Below are 16,420 nucleotides of genomic sequence, written 5' to 3'. Positions count from 1 at the left end.
CATATCCATATTCATCTTCTACACATCCCAGGCTCAATGCACAGTACCTAGCCCTGAGTTGGTGCTCCGTTTTGTATTTAATTCATTAAACCTTTGAATATTTGGAAGCAGCTATGAGATACCTCCACAGCCTTAAAGGTCCCTCTTAAAAGCCAACTGTCCCCTGTTTCTTCAAAATCCCTCTTATAATATGGTTCCCAGACCATCACCATCTCAGTGGTCATGCAGTTGGAGCACAATATTCCAAATGAAGTCTGACCAGGTCAGAGAGGGAAAATCACCATCCCTGTTCTGTTCACTTCATTCATTCCACCCACTCATTAACTCATTCACAAACAGCACCTTCTATTCTTGATGCTACAAAATTCTTAGAGATTTAAAAATGGGAATTGCATCTAATACACAGCTCGACACACTTGACCGTTGACGGATTATTACATTTTCCTTTAGGGAAAAGCCATGCTAGTTCTTTCTAAATCGGCTGTGGCACCAACTTCAGTTCACACGGACCATGGGAACATTTGGTGCTCGCCACTTCAGTTGCTGAGCATCTTTAACTTTCCTGATTGGCCTAATCTTTCTCCAAAATCAATTTTAACGAGAGAAAGTTTACTTTTTCTTCCTCTCATGGTTGTAAATTTCTTATTCCTTCTAGCACAGCTTTCAGTGACTGTTAACCTTTCTGTTTCTCCCTTCACTCAGCGGCCAACATACATCTCTTCCTTTTGACCTCCGTAGTTGTAGAAGAATGTGTCAGCCATTCCCAGAGCACACGGCCTTCACAAACCATCACCAGGAACCACAGGGGCAGGGGAAATAAAAGAAGAAATATTTTACTAAGTAGAGATTTAAAAAAACAAAACACTGCTTCCATGCTTCTGCAGGCAAGTCAGCAACACAAATACCGAAAACTTTGCAATTCTCCCAAGGAACAGCCGACAGGTTTAATTTTAGCACAGTCCTTGAAAGAGCTCAGGGAGCCCAGGATAACTGATCGTACTGTAAATCCATGATACAACAGGACAGGAGGGGTGCGCGTCCCTTAATAAATATTGATACTGGCTCTCAGATTTTCATATGATGACTGTTTTCAAAGGGAGAGTCTTTTATCTGAAGGATCAGATTGACAGGTAGTGATCTGAAAGCTCTTTCATCAACAAAATGGGTGGAGAAACACCAGCATAATTAACTCTTTTAGCGGCTGATTTTTTTTTAAGACCTTTGATTCCACGACTCTCAATTCACTATTCTCTTTCTGAAGTAAGTTCCATCTCCCGGGTGGTCAAGGAAGTTCTACCAACTTCTTCAAGGTCAAGCTACAAACCCGTGGGCGATTTGAGGTCAGGCTGCCCCTGCATGATTGCGGCTGAGTCAGACGGGAGCACCAAGAGTGTGACTCTCCATGGGACGGGTGACGATCCAAGGGGGGCACAAGAAGGGACCCAAGGGAAGACTCTGAGGAGATGGAAATGGCTGACCTACAGCATGTTCACAGCCATTCGTGAGGAAAAAGCTACCAAAGTTCCACAACCCCACAGACTGTTCCCACTTACACAATTTCTCAGAGAACAAGTACAAAGCCGGGAGAAACCTAGAATGCAACCCTAGGGACCCGACTAGAAAACAGAACGGAGTTCAGGTGGTGTTTCCAAAGTTTTGACCCTGGAAGAGAAAGGAGGCTGGAGTAACTGACTGGCTGGGTTGGATTTTTAAGGTGCATGTTACAATGCTCACATGATGACCACCCGAGGCAGAGGCTATCCAACAAGAACTGAGAAGAAATTTCTGACAAGATGCTTCTGAATAGAGCAGGAGGGTCTTAAAGGGCGCAAGAAAGAAAAGTACCCACACAAGATGGTAAAAACAGAGTATGATGGAAGACAAATCAACTTTAATATATAAAAAGAAAAGCAGCTGGCTTCTTCAGAGCACATAACAATCCTAAACTCTTAATATTATTATTCTTATTAAATATTTGTATAAATAATTGATAGTATGAAATTCATGACTTGAATTCAGCAGTGGAACAGTACACATTGTCCCTTTCAAATGAACTTTATTTTATTTTAACAGAACCAAATGAGATAATGCATACAAAGGGCCTGTCACTTAAAACTCTATTTGTTCATTTATTCGTTTATCAATTCTATGAAGATTTACAGATTAGCAAGTCCTCAATGCAGTTGATTTAAAAAAAAGAAACACAAGGAAGTATATAAGTGAGATGCTGATCCCCAAAACAGGGACAGAATTCCAAAGCCAAGTCATTCCTCCCAGAGGTGACGCTACGGGGGACAGCAGGACTCAAGCCCGCACCCAGTCAGCACCATTCCTTGCAGTGGAGCCCATATGTGCCAGGACGCAGCACTCCAGTGTGGGCACCTGCCACACGCAGAGCCTACCAGTGTCAGATGCTGAGGGGGGAAACCCCAGGCCTGCCTCAGAAGGGGCCAAGCACAGATTCTCTGGAAAGCCAGGCTGCATGGCGCCCTTTCACACAGGAATCTCCTTGGGTAACGAATATTTTCTTTTCATATACCCACAGAACTGGAGACTAAGGGGAGGCCTGTGCCGCACAAGAGGACTGGAGCTTCAGAAAACAGTCCTTCAACTCAACCAGTACAGACTGGCCCATGGGAACCCCCCAGACCGGTAGACCTTTCATACCTGCTGTTCATTTGATGCAGGAACTGTTCTAGATTAAAGAAAATTTAAGAAACGCAACAACTAGATGCAATGTGTAATCTTTCATTGGAACCCAGATTGAAAAAAGAAAACCAGTAAGAACATTATTGGACAATTGAGGGAATTTGAATATGATGACTATATTAGAGTATAGTATTTTACCAGTGTGTAGCACGATCATTGTTTTGTGCTAATATATGACAAGGGCCTCGTTCTTAGGCAATACATGGTGAAATATTTGAGGATGAGATATCATCATTTCAGCAACTTACTTGCAAAAGTTCAGGCAAATATAAATAAATAATACAGATATGCTTATCGACAGAGATACAAGCAAATGTAGAAAAATGTTAACAATTGCTAAATACAGATGAAGTGCACGTGCACGTTCATGCGAATATTCTTTCTATTTCTCCGGGCATTTGAAATTTTTTTAAATAAAAAGTTGGGGAAAACTTTACTGTAACAGTAAATTTAAAAATGTAAAATTGCAGGGGCCAGGCTGGTGGCATAGTGCTTAAGTTCAGCACTCTGCTTTGGCAGCCAGGGGTTCACGGGTTTAGATCCTGGGCATGGACCTACACATAGCTCATCAAGCCATGCTGTGGTGGCATCTCTCATAGAAAAAATAGAGTAAGATCGGCACAGATATTAGCTCAGGGCCAATCTTCCCCATCAAAAAAAAAAAACAAAAAGGAAAATTCCATATTGAAAGGACATACTAAATGTCAGGAAAATTTATCCAGAATGGTCAACAGCAAGACATAGGCTAGTAATTTTATCAAACTTTTGACAAAAATAAATTATTTTTTGGATACCTAGACAAAACGACTAAGTCGCTGATAGGGGAAAGAAAACCAGTTTGTCGTTTTATTTTTTACAGTAATGTGATATGCCAGGAGATAATAGAGAAATAATTTACATACTTCGGAAAATAAAATATAAGCAAAAGATTTTATATCCAGCCCATTGACCTCAAGAATAGATGACACAGACATTTTAACTTTCATTTTGAAATAATTTTACAGTTATATAACAGTTGCAAAAAAAAAAAAGAGAGAGAGAGAGAGTTTCTGTAAATCTTGTGCCCAGGTCTCCCTAATGTCCTCATTTTCCACAGCCACAGTGCAATGATCAAAACAGGAAGCTAACGTTGGTACAACACTATGAACAAAGCTATAGCCCTTATTCAAACTTCACCAGTTTTTCTACAAATGTCCTTTCTAAATTCTGAGATTGAATCCAGGATCCCACATTGCATTTAGCTGTTAATGTCTCCCTAGGGTGCCCCAATTTGTAACAATTCCTCAATCTTTCCTTGTCTTTCATGACCCTGGCACTTTTGAAAAGTACTGGCCCATTATTTCATACAAAGTCTCCCAGTTTGGGTTAGTCTGATGCTCTCTCGTGATTACATTGAGATTATGCATTTTTGGCAAGAATATGTAGAAATGATGCTGTTCTCTTTCTAGTGCATCACACCAGGGGGTATATGATATTAGCATGCCTTATAACCTGTGATGTTAACTCTGATCACCTGGTTAAGGTGCTGTGACCTGGGTTTCTCTACTATGAAGTTGCTCTTTTTCCCTTTGTAACTAATAAATATCGTGGGGGAAATACTTTGAAACTAAGCAAATATCCTATGTCTCCTCAAAGTTTCATCCAAAGTTAGCATCCATTCAGGGATCTTGCCTACAACAAATAGTAGTGGGGCGTTTGCCTATTTGTGACTTCGTATTTCCTCATATCTTCTACATTTTTAAATTAGTATTCTTCTATAAGGAAAGGCTATCCCTCCTTCTACTTTTTAAATTTATTCAATGATTTATTTATATGGGTATGGGTTCATAGATATTTCTTTTATTCTGTGGGTTATAATACAACATTCTCATTACTTATTTTTTTGCTTAAATTGTTTTAGTTGTGGATATTGGGAACACCTTCTGATTGGCTCACGTGTCCTAGAAAAAGATTTTTTAAAAGAGACATAAACATCACTATTAAAGAAAAGGTTTAGGGGAGCCTGCCCCGTGGCCGAGTGGGTTAAGTTCATGTGCTCCACTTCCACGGCCCAGGGCTTCACTGGTTTGGATCCTGGGCTTGGACCGAGTGCCACTCATTAAGCCATGCTGAGGCGGTGTCCCACGTCACAGAACCAGAAGGACCTATAACAAGAATATACAACCATGTACTGGGGGGCTTTGCAGAGAAGAAGAAAGAGAAAAAGAAGATTGGCAACAGATGTTAGCTCAGGTGCCAATCTTTAAAAACAAAGAAAGAAAAGATTTAAACACTTACCATTACAATAAGAAAAAAAATACTTAACGTTCATCAAAAGAAGTCATTAAGAGAGTGAAAGGTAAGCTACAGAGTAGCAGAAGATTTTTGCAATACATGTTATATCCAGAATAAGTAAAGGACTCGTAAGTCAATAAGAAAACGTCAGCTGACCAAGACTAAAAGACTTGAATAGACACTTCCTGAAGGAGGAAATTCAAACGACCGATAAACATGTGAAAAGGAGCTCATCCTCATTAGTAATCAGGGCAAATTAAAACCACAATGAGATGTCACTACACACCTGCTGGATTGCTTTAAAGTGAAGTACATGGGGCCAGTCCGATGGCGTAGTGGTTGAGTTTGTGTGCTCCGCTTCAGCAGCCCAGGTTTGCAGGTTCAGATCTGAGTCTGGAACCTACACACTATTCACCAAGCCATGCTATGGCGACACCTCACATACAAAAAATAGAGGAAGACTGGCACAGATGTTAGCTCAGGGACAATTTTACTCAAGCAAAAAGGGGAAGATTGACAACAGATGTTAGCTCAGGGACAATCTTCTTCAGCAAAAAAAATTAAAAAAAATAAAATGAAATAAAACTACTTTGGAAAACAGGTTGAATTTTTCCACTATAGTTGAAGATATCTGTAAACTATTACCTGTTGATTCTATTCCTAGCTATTTACCTCATAGAAATGTATGCTTATGCATACCTACATACATATATGATAACATTCATAGAGGCATTATTCATAATAGACACAATAATTGGAAATTACCCAAATGTTATCCATGTAGAATAGATAATTTATAGTATCTTTATTTAATGGAATATTATATAGTAATGAAAATGAATAAACTATTACTGTACACAACAACACAGATGAATCTTAAAAACAAAGCATTAAGCAAAAACAACAAAAATAAATATATATCAGTGGTGATAAGGTGCTATGGAGACAATAATGACATAAATCAAAAAAAGAACTTTAAAAATTAATAAAGATGTAGAAAAAAATAGACTAGCAGTGAGCCCTGAAATCAGTTAAAAATTAAAATATGTTTGGTGAATTATATATTATAAATATAGTAGAAAAATAGGACATAAATTCAAATAATGTTCTTAAAAGAGAAGAGATATATTGTAAAAAATTAATAATCCTATATTGAGTATAATATACCCTACAGTAAAAACAAACTCAGTAATTCCTGTATGAGTGTATTTTACTTATTATGATTTTATAAGTAGATTTAATAACAAGTAGAGAAAGTCGTTCCCTTCTATCTCTTTATCAAAACTTTCTCAGTAATTTCCTTCCACTTATTATCATAAATGACTTTCAGGATCATTTTGTCACATTCCAAAAATGGCATACATTTCATGAAGGCTTTCAAATATATTAGCACAAGTCTGCCCCTTGAGTTTGGTGGCCAATATTCTTTTTCTCATTTGCAATTCTGTGTCTGTTTTCTTTTTTCCTTGACAGAACCAGCCAGAGACTCATCTATGTTATTTTCTCTTTCAATGAAAGAATTATTAGACTTACTTCTTGGTTTTCCTTGTATTCAATTAAAAAAAATGCTAAACAAATACATATCACAAGATTTAAGTATTATGAAAAAAGATAATAAAGCTGGGTAATAAAGAAGAGAAAGTGACAGTGAGTTCTATTTTATGTGATGATCAGAAAAGACTCATTGGCAAGTTGCTCTGTGGACGGAGACCTCCCAGCTGTGGCTCCGTGAAGGCAAAGTGCCCCAGGGACAGAGAACGGCCTTTGCAAAGGTCCTACAATATGCTTGGTGCCAGAGATCCAGTACGAAGGCTAATGTGCTGGAGTGGAATATACAAAGGTGAAGAGCATTAGGAGAAAAAGTTGGAGAGACAGTGTTGAACCAGATTTTATGGGGCCTTGTAGGCCATTTTAAGGACTTCAGAGAGTTTTAAGGAGAGGACTATTACAGACTGAATTATGTTCCCCCCAAATTCATGTGTTGAAATACTAAATGCGACTGTATTGGGAGATAGGGCCTTTAAAGAGGTAGTTACGGTTAAATGAGATCATGAGGGTGGGACCCTAATCTAATATGACTGGTGTCCTTATAAGAAGAAGAAGAGACACCAGAGATGCACACACATGGAGAAAAGGCCATGTGAGGACATAGCGAGAAGCGGCCATCTGCGAGCCACAGAGAGACCTCAGGAGAAACCTGTCTTACCGGTACCTTAATCCTGAAGTCCCAGCCTACAGAACTCTGGGAAAATAAATTTGTTTGAGCCATCCAGTCTGTAGTATTTTGATATGACAGCCCGAGCAAACTAACACAAGGAGTGACATGATCTGCTTTCCATTTCTCCTGCAGCCAGTCCTTTCTGCCCAGCCTCTCTCCTTCGACTTAGGATATCTTACTATAACTCTGCCAGAGTCTTCATCACTTACATCCAAAGATCTTGGGTTCTGTGGAATGGTCCAAATATGGACTGATTCTTTGTTATCTTCTTTCAGTATGGCATTTTAAATCTTGCATAAAATTCCTTCACATTTCTGCATCAGGAGGCATCTTCTCTAGTTTTCAGTTCTGCTGTATTTTTGCCCTATTCTATATTCAAATAGCCATTCCACTGAGAGTCTGCAAGTATGGTATTATATACACATACTTCTTCAGCTCTCTAGGAAGTCTGATGAACAGCCCTCTTAAATGAATATTGGCTATAGCAACAGATTTGTGAAAGATTTCTTGATGTAGCAAGGTTATGCATTTAACAGTCTTTCTAGTTTATGAAAATCCTCTAACCTACCTGGTAATGAAGCAGCAGACAAACAACATCTGGGCAGGTATTTATCTTGTTAAGTTAAACATGCACCTGGCCCCTTAATTATCAACTGTAATTGACAACTTCATCATCGCAGAGCACTTTTCTGTCCATGCCACAGTGGTGCAAGTAATTAGGTAATAATTAATGATTCTTTAAGTGCATTATTTCCTATGAGTTCAATTTTCACTGTATGTATATTTAAAGCGCAACAACTTTGTTTGTTTTACCCATATAGACAAATGTTAGAATGAATGAAAATCACGGTGCTTATCATAGGTATCTCAAAGGATCATCTATAATCATTTCTGACCTTTTTTCTACTCCACATAATGCTTATTTTATTTTCATTCAGCCTCACCATAAAGTTTTAGAGCTAATTATAGAGACCAGATGAATATACATTCACAAAGATATTCGTCTTCATGTTACATATAATAAGGAGACGTATACATGTATAAGTGACCAACACTAGGGGGAGGGTAAGTAAATTATGGTGCGTGAACTAAACAAAATACTATGCAAAACTTTAAAGTAATAATTTCTAAGATTATAAAAGTATTAAAAAGTTATAGTAAGAAAAATAACATAAGTCCCTGATTATAATTATATAAAACATGTATATTAATAGACAAATAATGGAAGGATATAGGTAGTTGAGTTATGCCCACAAATTACAATTATTTCATTAAAGTAGAGTAAAATGAATGTTTATGTTTTAAAAATATTTCATTTTTGAATAGGTAACACATGCCCACAGTGCAAGATTCAAGAGATACAGAAAGATATGCATTGAAAAGTTAGTGTCCATCTTGGACCTGTCTCACAGTGACCTTGTTCCGCTCCCTAGGAGTAACTTTTCTAGAAAGTAGTAACATTCCCTAGTTTTTGTATATTATTCCAAAGACAGTTTATGTGTTTATAAAATATATGTATACATAAATTTTTTGCACACAAATGGTAGCAGTAATAGCACACACATTGTTCCACACTTTCCTTTTCTCACTCAATACCTCTTGGAATAGCTTCATGTCATTACAGAGAAAGCTACCTAATTATTTTTAATAGTTATGATGTTTTACTACATGAATTTATCATAATTTATTTAACCACCCTGTATTCATGTACATTTAGGTTCATTCCAATATTTTTTTATTTGAAATAATGTTTCAGACAACAGCCAGAGTGATACATTTAAAATGAAAAGGAGATGAGACTTCCAATATGAAGATGGCATTATAAAGTTAGAATTTTCCCTTTATTTCCCTAGAAGTCTTTGAAATGCAAAAAGAAGAATAGGAAATATAAACACAGAAAAGATAAACATTTTATTTGTAGCAGCAAGGAAAAAGAAAAATTACATACGTCTATCCAGTTCATAGAAAAGAAACAAAAGTTAAATGAACTTATATAGCAAACCCTAGATCATAAGAAAAATTTTACCTAGCTCCATACAGAGCCCTAACTATTTTTCTACAGAAACCTCATGTAAAAAGTTCATCCAGGAAAATTGTACATACTTTAAAGATGAGTAATCTGAGACTTATGCTTCTGGTAATGAAACAGTAACAGGTTTCAGATCAACTCTTTCACTAAAATCAACAAAAAATGCTTGGGAATATGTTTTTAAAATATGCATTTGAAGATATTGGAGAACTAGGATGGCAGCGAGAACTTGAGGAAATGAGATCCTGAAGAGAAGGAATTTACAACGAGGTGAGCTTGTCATTAATTTCATACTGCTTTTCTGATACAGGAATTCGATGATTCACAAGTGGTAGCCAAGAGAGAGGCTGAGCAAGGATGTCTTACATTCTTACAAGACTTGAAGGAAGTAGTTGGAGGAGGAAACCTAGTAAGCACCCTGGGACTTCAGCCAAGAGCCCTAAAGGTGCTACACTGTAGGAATGGGGATGAACCAGAAATAGACCATCCCTTACAAAGACTGAAGCCCAGCTCTAAGTTGACTCAAATATCTTATTGGATCAAAATGATCGTATCCTATCCTAACTGCCTACTAAAGGCATAATAAACCCTCTCCAGGCATAAATAACACCATCCAGAGCATCTCTAAAGTGTTTTATATTAAATTGGGATTTAGTCAAAAATTACTGTCACATCAAGAAATAAAACCAAGTGGTTTAAACCAAGAGGAAAACAAAAACAGATAGACACAGAGCCACAGGTAATTCAATACTGGTTTTATCAGACATGGCCATTAAAATACAGTTGGCCTGCCATACCTGCAGGTTCCACATCTGAGGATTCAACCAACCATGGCTCAAAAGGCATATGATGGTTACATCTGTACTGAATATATATAGACTTTTTTTTCTTGTCATTATTCCATAAACAATACAGTGTAACAATTGTTTACATAGCATTTACATTGTATTAGGTACTATAAGTAATCTAGAGATTATTTAAAGTATATGGGAGGATGTGCATAGATTATATGCAAATACTGTGCCATTTTATATAACAGACGAGCATTCTTGCATTTCGGTATCTGTGGGTGGGGGGGGGGTTTGGGTCCTGGGACCAATCCCCCAAGGATTCTGAGGGACAACAGTGACTGATTATTGTTCAAGAAATTAAATTACAAGATGGCATATTTCATTACAGAATTGTAAACTGTACAACACAAAAAATAGAATTTAAAAATGCAAAACTGAAATAAAAAACTCAACAGATGCGACTAACAGCAATATATGTATATATTTTGTATATATGTATATGTAGAGATCTCTATCTCTATCTATCTGTCTATTGATTGAAAGAGAAAGAGAGAGAGAAAGTTAGTTAACTGGGGATATAGCAGAAGGAAATATCAAAAGTGAAGTATAAAAAAGAAGGAAGGATGCAGTAAGAGACATATAAGGCATAGCAAAAAACAAATGTAATATGTATAGTTGCAGTCCAGGAGAGAATGTAGAGGAGGAATGAGATGAAGCAATATTTGAAGTGATACTAGATAGAAATTTTCTAAAACTAAGGAAACACATAAAGCCAGAGGTTTAAGAAACGCTATGAATCCCAAGCAGGAAAATATAAAGAAAAGACGCATCTAGATTTATCACAGTAAAACTGCTGGAAAAAATATAAACAAGAAAAATGTGTTGAAAGTAACTAGAGGAAAATGGAGACATTTTCTTCAAAGAAGCAAAATAAGAATTACAGCGTACTTCTCAATAAAAATAATGGAACCCAGAAGACAATGGAATAACATCTTAAAAGCACTGAAAGAAAACAACTGCCAAACTTGAATCTCCTCCAGCAAAAACATCCTTCAAAAAAAAGACATTTCAGATCATGAAAAACTGAGAGAACTCATCAGCAGAAGATCTGTTATAAATGGAGTAACAAAGGCATAAGGAAAACAATCCCAGATTAATCATGAAAATGCAGAAAAGAATAAAGAGCAAAAGAAAGATCAATATGAGAGTAAATCTAAATAAATATTAATTGTATGAAAGTAATCATTGTTTATAGGGATTAATAAGTATGTAAAATTAAAATACATGATAACAATTCTAGGGTCTTCGCATTAAGAGACAAGTGGTTAAAGTATTAATTTATGTTCCTCTTTAAAAAGTCAGCATTTTCAGATGACATGACTGTGTGTAGAAAATTTTAAAATTTACAGATAATTTATAGTGCTTATTAAATAAATTTAACAAAATAGTTTAATGCAAAAATTAACCATGTTTCTTTAGACAAGCAACAAAAAATTAGAAAATAAAATTTTTAAATATTATTCCATCTTCAAATATATCAAAGAGTTAAAATCTAAGAAAAGATGTTATCTCTTCACAGAAAACTAGCAAACATTACTGAAAAAATATTAAAAAAAAATAAATGGATAAATATTACCATGTTCTTAGATTGGAAGACTCGAAATTATTGAAGACGTCACTTGCCCCAGAATGGATTTATGGATGCAAAGGAATTTCAATCAAAACCTTAGCTTGTGTTTCTGAGGAAACTGACAAGCTGATTCTAGAATTTATAAAGAAGTGTAAAAGTGGGAAAAAAGCCAAGACAATCTTGAGGGGAAAAAAATCTTATTGGAAGACTTACACTAACAGATATCAAGATATATAATAAAATCACCATATAAAATCACCATAATGTGATAATGGCACAAAGAGAGACAAACAGACCAATGGAATTAAATAGAAAGTGCAGACACATATATATGGGCACGATTTATGATAGTTGGTGACTGTGGTAGGCTGGAAAATGGCCCCCAAAGATATCAAGCCTTAATCCCAGACCCTGTGAATGTTACCTCATATGGTAAAGATTTTGCAGATATGATTAAAAACACTGAGATGAGGAAATTATCCTGGACTATCCAGCTGGGCCCTGAATACCATCACGAGTGTGTTTATAAAAGAGAGATGAAGGGAGATTGCACACACACAGGAGAAGGTGATATGAAGATGGAGGCAGAGACTGGAGTCATATGGCTACAGGCAGGACGCCGGCAACCACTGAAGCTGGACCCTCTGGAGGGAGTGCACCCTGCCAGCACCTTGATTTCAGCCCAGTGGTGCTGATTTTGGATTTCTGGCTTCCAGAACTGTGAAAGAATGAATTTCTCTCTTGGTGCCTTAATTTACCAAGTTTGTGGAAATTTGTTACAGCAGCCTCAGAAAACTAGTACAGTGGCACTGTGGGACATTGAAGAAAGGATGGTCTTGTCAATAAATGGTTCTGGGTCAACTGAATAGCCATAGGGAAAACAATGAACGTTGCGTGTGACTTCACATTACACACAAGTATAAACTTGAGATGAATCAAAAATATAAATGGAAATGATTTTTAAAAGAATATCAAAAAGATAACATAGGGGAACATATTCATGAACTTGAGGTAGAACCCCAGTAGTCCTAACCAGAAGAGAAAAGATTGATAATTTGGACTACATTAACATGAAAAACTTCTGTTCATCAGAAGATTACATTAAGAGAGTGAAACTGGAAGCAATATAGTGGGAGAAGATATTAACAACTATACATAATGCTCAAGAGATTTGTATTCAGAAAATATTTTTAAATACCTCCAAACCAATCCAAGAAAGACTGTCATCTCAATAGAAGACTAAAGACATCTGAGCAGACACTTGACGAAAGAGAAGATCCAAGTGTTCAAGTAAACATATAAAAAGATGCTCAATGTCATTATTTAACACAGGAATGACTATTAAAACCATAATGAAATATACTGTTACATACACAGGAATAACCAAAATTTAAAAGATTGATAATACTAAGTGTTGGTGAGGAAATAAAGCAATTTTAAATTTCACATACTGCTGGTGGGAGTGTAAAGTTGTACCACCAACCTCTCTGGAAAAGTATTTGGTAGTATGTCTTAAAGCTTAACATATACACACCTTATGACCAACTCTCTGGGCACTGTGGCCCAGCCAACTCGACTCAAATTAGTCACACTTCCTAAGAGTGAAAAATCTTAACATTATTAGAATAAACACATTAGTTGTGGAATATTACTTGCATTAATCTGCTACTGAATTCTGTTCACTATTTTTTACAACAGTATTCAAAATAAAGATCGGTCTACAATTTTCTATTTTCTCTTTGACAGGCTTGATATTAACATGTTTTTCACATGATAAAATAGATGTGGAAGATTTCCTTTTTTTCCTGTTCTATGCTCTCGAATACTAAACAGCATTGGAGTTATAAGTGCATCAAAAATATGGTAAGATATTTCCATGAAACTGTAAGCTAGCAAAAGTGAGGCCATCTTGTTTCGCTAAATGAATAAACAGAGCCCCTCGTCTGTGTGACTACTCACTGCTCTGCACATACTCTAAAAAAATTCACGTTCTCCTACTTGATGGCCTCTGGCTTATGTATGTGCTCCCCCATACCTTGATAAATTAAAACTTTGTTCTATGAGTTTCTCTACAGGAACAGACTGACCACAGAAGGGAAACACACCTACAAGGCATCCATCACAGCTGACAGAGAATGGAACAATGTGATGCCTGGAGCATGTCATACCTGGAGACCAATATCCCTGGACCCCCCCCTCACTGCCCATTTTCCCTACACAACTGCCTCAAGATTCTGTAACCCTTGAAGATGGGTTTTTGAGACATTAGTCACCCATCTTCCAATTTGCTGGCTAACCTAATTAAACTTTCTTTCTCTATCTCTAGCTCATTGTGATTAATTGGTTCAGATCACGGTGAGCAGAGCAAGCACACTGCTCAGCACCAAAACCATCTGGGTGTCGTGCCTTTTGTAGGACCTGTTGGTAGCTCTTTGGCAAATTTCTCTTTCTTCTATTGTATTTGGTTTATATATTTTTTAACTCTTCTAGGACTGATTTTGTTCCTCCATATTTTCCTAGAATATCAACCAATTTCGTATAACTGCTCAAATGTATTTGCATAATATTGTGGAAAAATGTTGTTTTCTGATTCTTTTAATTTTCTCTGGTTTTGCAATCAGTTTCACCTTATCATTTCTAATACATGATTTTGTGTTTTCCTTTTTTTAAATTAGAGTATGTAATAGTTTATCTATTTCTCTAATTTTTCAAACCACAAACTCATGGCTTTATTTAGAGTTTCTATAAGTGTTTGTTTTCCAATTTATTAATTTCTGCTTTTAATTCTTTTTTCCTGCTTTTTCTTGGGTCTGTTTTATTATGTTCTTCTCTTTTTTTTTTCTGAGGAAGATTAGCCTTGAGCTAACATCTACCACCAATCCTCCTCTTTCGCTGAGGAAGACTGCCCCTGAGCTAACATCCGTGCCCATCTTCCTCTGCTTTATATGTGGGACACCTGCCACAGCATGGCTTAATAAGCGATGTGTAGGTGTGCACCCGGGATTTGAACCAGTGAACCCTGGGCAGAAACAGAGCACACCAACTTGACTGCTGCGCCACCGGGCCGGCCCCTGTTTTCTTCTAACTTTTGAAACAATGCTTAATTAACCTGAATAAACACCTGAACAACACCTGAATAAAGTGTTCAGGGTATATGAGCATTTTTTTCAAATTCTTTCAAAATATTATTGGATTAAAACATTATTGCATTATACTATTTAAGGTTTCTATAATTTTTTTTCTCTTTTCCCATTCATTAATTTCTGCTTTTAATTCCTTTTTCTGTTTTTCTTGGATTAATTTTGTTGTTTTATTTTTTTTCTAACTTTTGAATCCAGTGTTTAATTCTTTTTTTGCCCTATTTATTTTTTATGACCATAAATATTTGGGATGTAGGGGTTTTTTTCAAATTCTTTCAAAATATTATTGGATTATACTACTTAAAAATAAACATACACAACAAAGTTTCCCAAGAAAGTACATGAAATCCATGTTCTATTTTCAAGGCTACTGTAAATATACAAAAAGTGGATGATTATTGACTTCCCCTCACTCTTTGGAAATATGACAAAATAGTATAATGACAGCATAGCTGATGGTAAGACCTTAGGCTCTGCATCTTGCAGCTCTGGGTGAAAATCTTGACCTTACTACTTACCTGCTGGGTCATATTTGGGAGGTGACTTATCCTCTCTCAGCTTCTGTGTCCTTTTCTGAAAAAGAAAACAACAACAACAAGGATTTAAAAACAAAAACCCAAAGGTCCCTATTACATAGGGTTGGTGGGTGGATGAAAGGCAAAAATCTTTATGAAAAGCTTGGAACAGTGCTTTGGTGTGTCAGTTCAATTAATGTGCTTATTTGTCTAATGAAATTAATGAATATGATTATCTCTAGTTTATTTCAGAAGGATCATAGCATACCAATATATTTTCTACAGAGATCCGGACAAGAAGGCCTGACTCCAACCAGTGACTGAAATTGTGACTATTCATTCACTAACTATTTCTGAGGCTCCACAGCTCCCACCAATCTCAGGGACCCTTGGAATAAAGGCACCAGCAGCCCCAGTGGCTTCAAGAACTCTCCCTCGGCCTTAGGAGACAGTCTAAATCCCGAGCACAACTCTGCACACTCCAGTCTCCAGCCTCATCTCCCCACTTCTTCCCACCATAAGAAAACTCTTCTGGTTTCTCAGAAGAGCCGTGTTCTCTCACCTCTCTGCTGCTTCCTCGGTCATGGGGTTTCTCAGCCTCATCACCATGGAAAATTTTGGCTGGATGATTCTTGGCTGTGGGGGTCGTCCTGTGTGTTGTAGGATGTTTAGCAGCATCCCTGACCTATACCCACGAGATGCCAATACCACCTCCCCCTCTCGCCAGGTTGTAACAACCAAAAATGTCTGCAGACGTGGCCAAAATTCCCCTTGTGGGGCAAAATCAGCCCTAGATGGGAACCGCTGCTCTGTCGAGAATGCTGTTACCCCCATTTGCCTGACGACTTCAATTCATCCTTGAAATTTCAGGTTAGATGTCACTGTTGCATCCTCAATGTCAATACCACCGCTGTATTCAAACACAGAGGTGAGCAAACAAACAGCAGCAGCATCCAGTGCGGATGGTGAGGAACGGAAGGATGGAGGAGGTGGACGTGAAGCAGAGCAACGTTAACTGGTGCAGGGTGGCCAGGAAGGTGAGAGTTGGGTAAGAAAATAGAATGGCTTTGAGGTTCCTGAAATGATCGGGTTATAAGGGTGTCATAAATAAGGA

Source organism: Equus przewalskii, chromosome 4 (assembly GCF_037783145.1).
Source record: "Equus przewalskii isolate Varuska chromosome 4, EquPr2, whole genome shotgun sequence".
NCBI classification, from domain to species: Eukaryota; Metazoa; Chordata; class Mammalia; order Perissodactyla; family Equidae; genus Equus; species Equus przewalskii.
The sequence above is the reverse complement of the archived record's forward strand: the minus strand, read 5'-3'. Positions refer to the sequence as shown.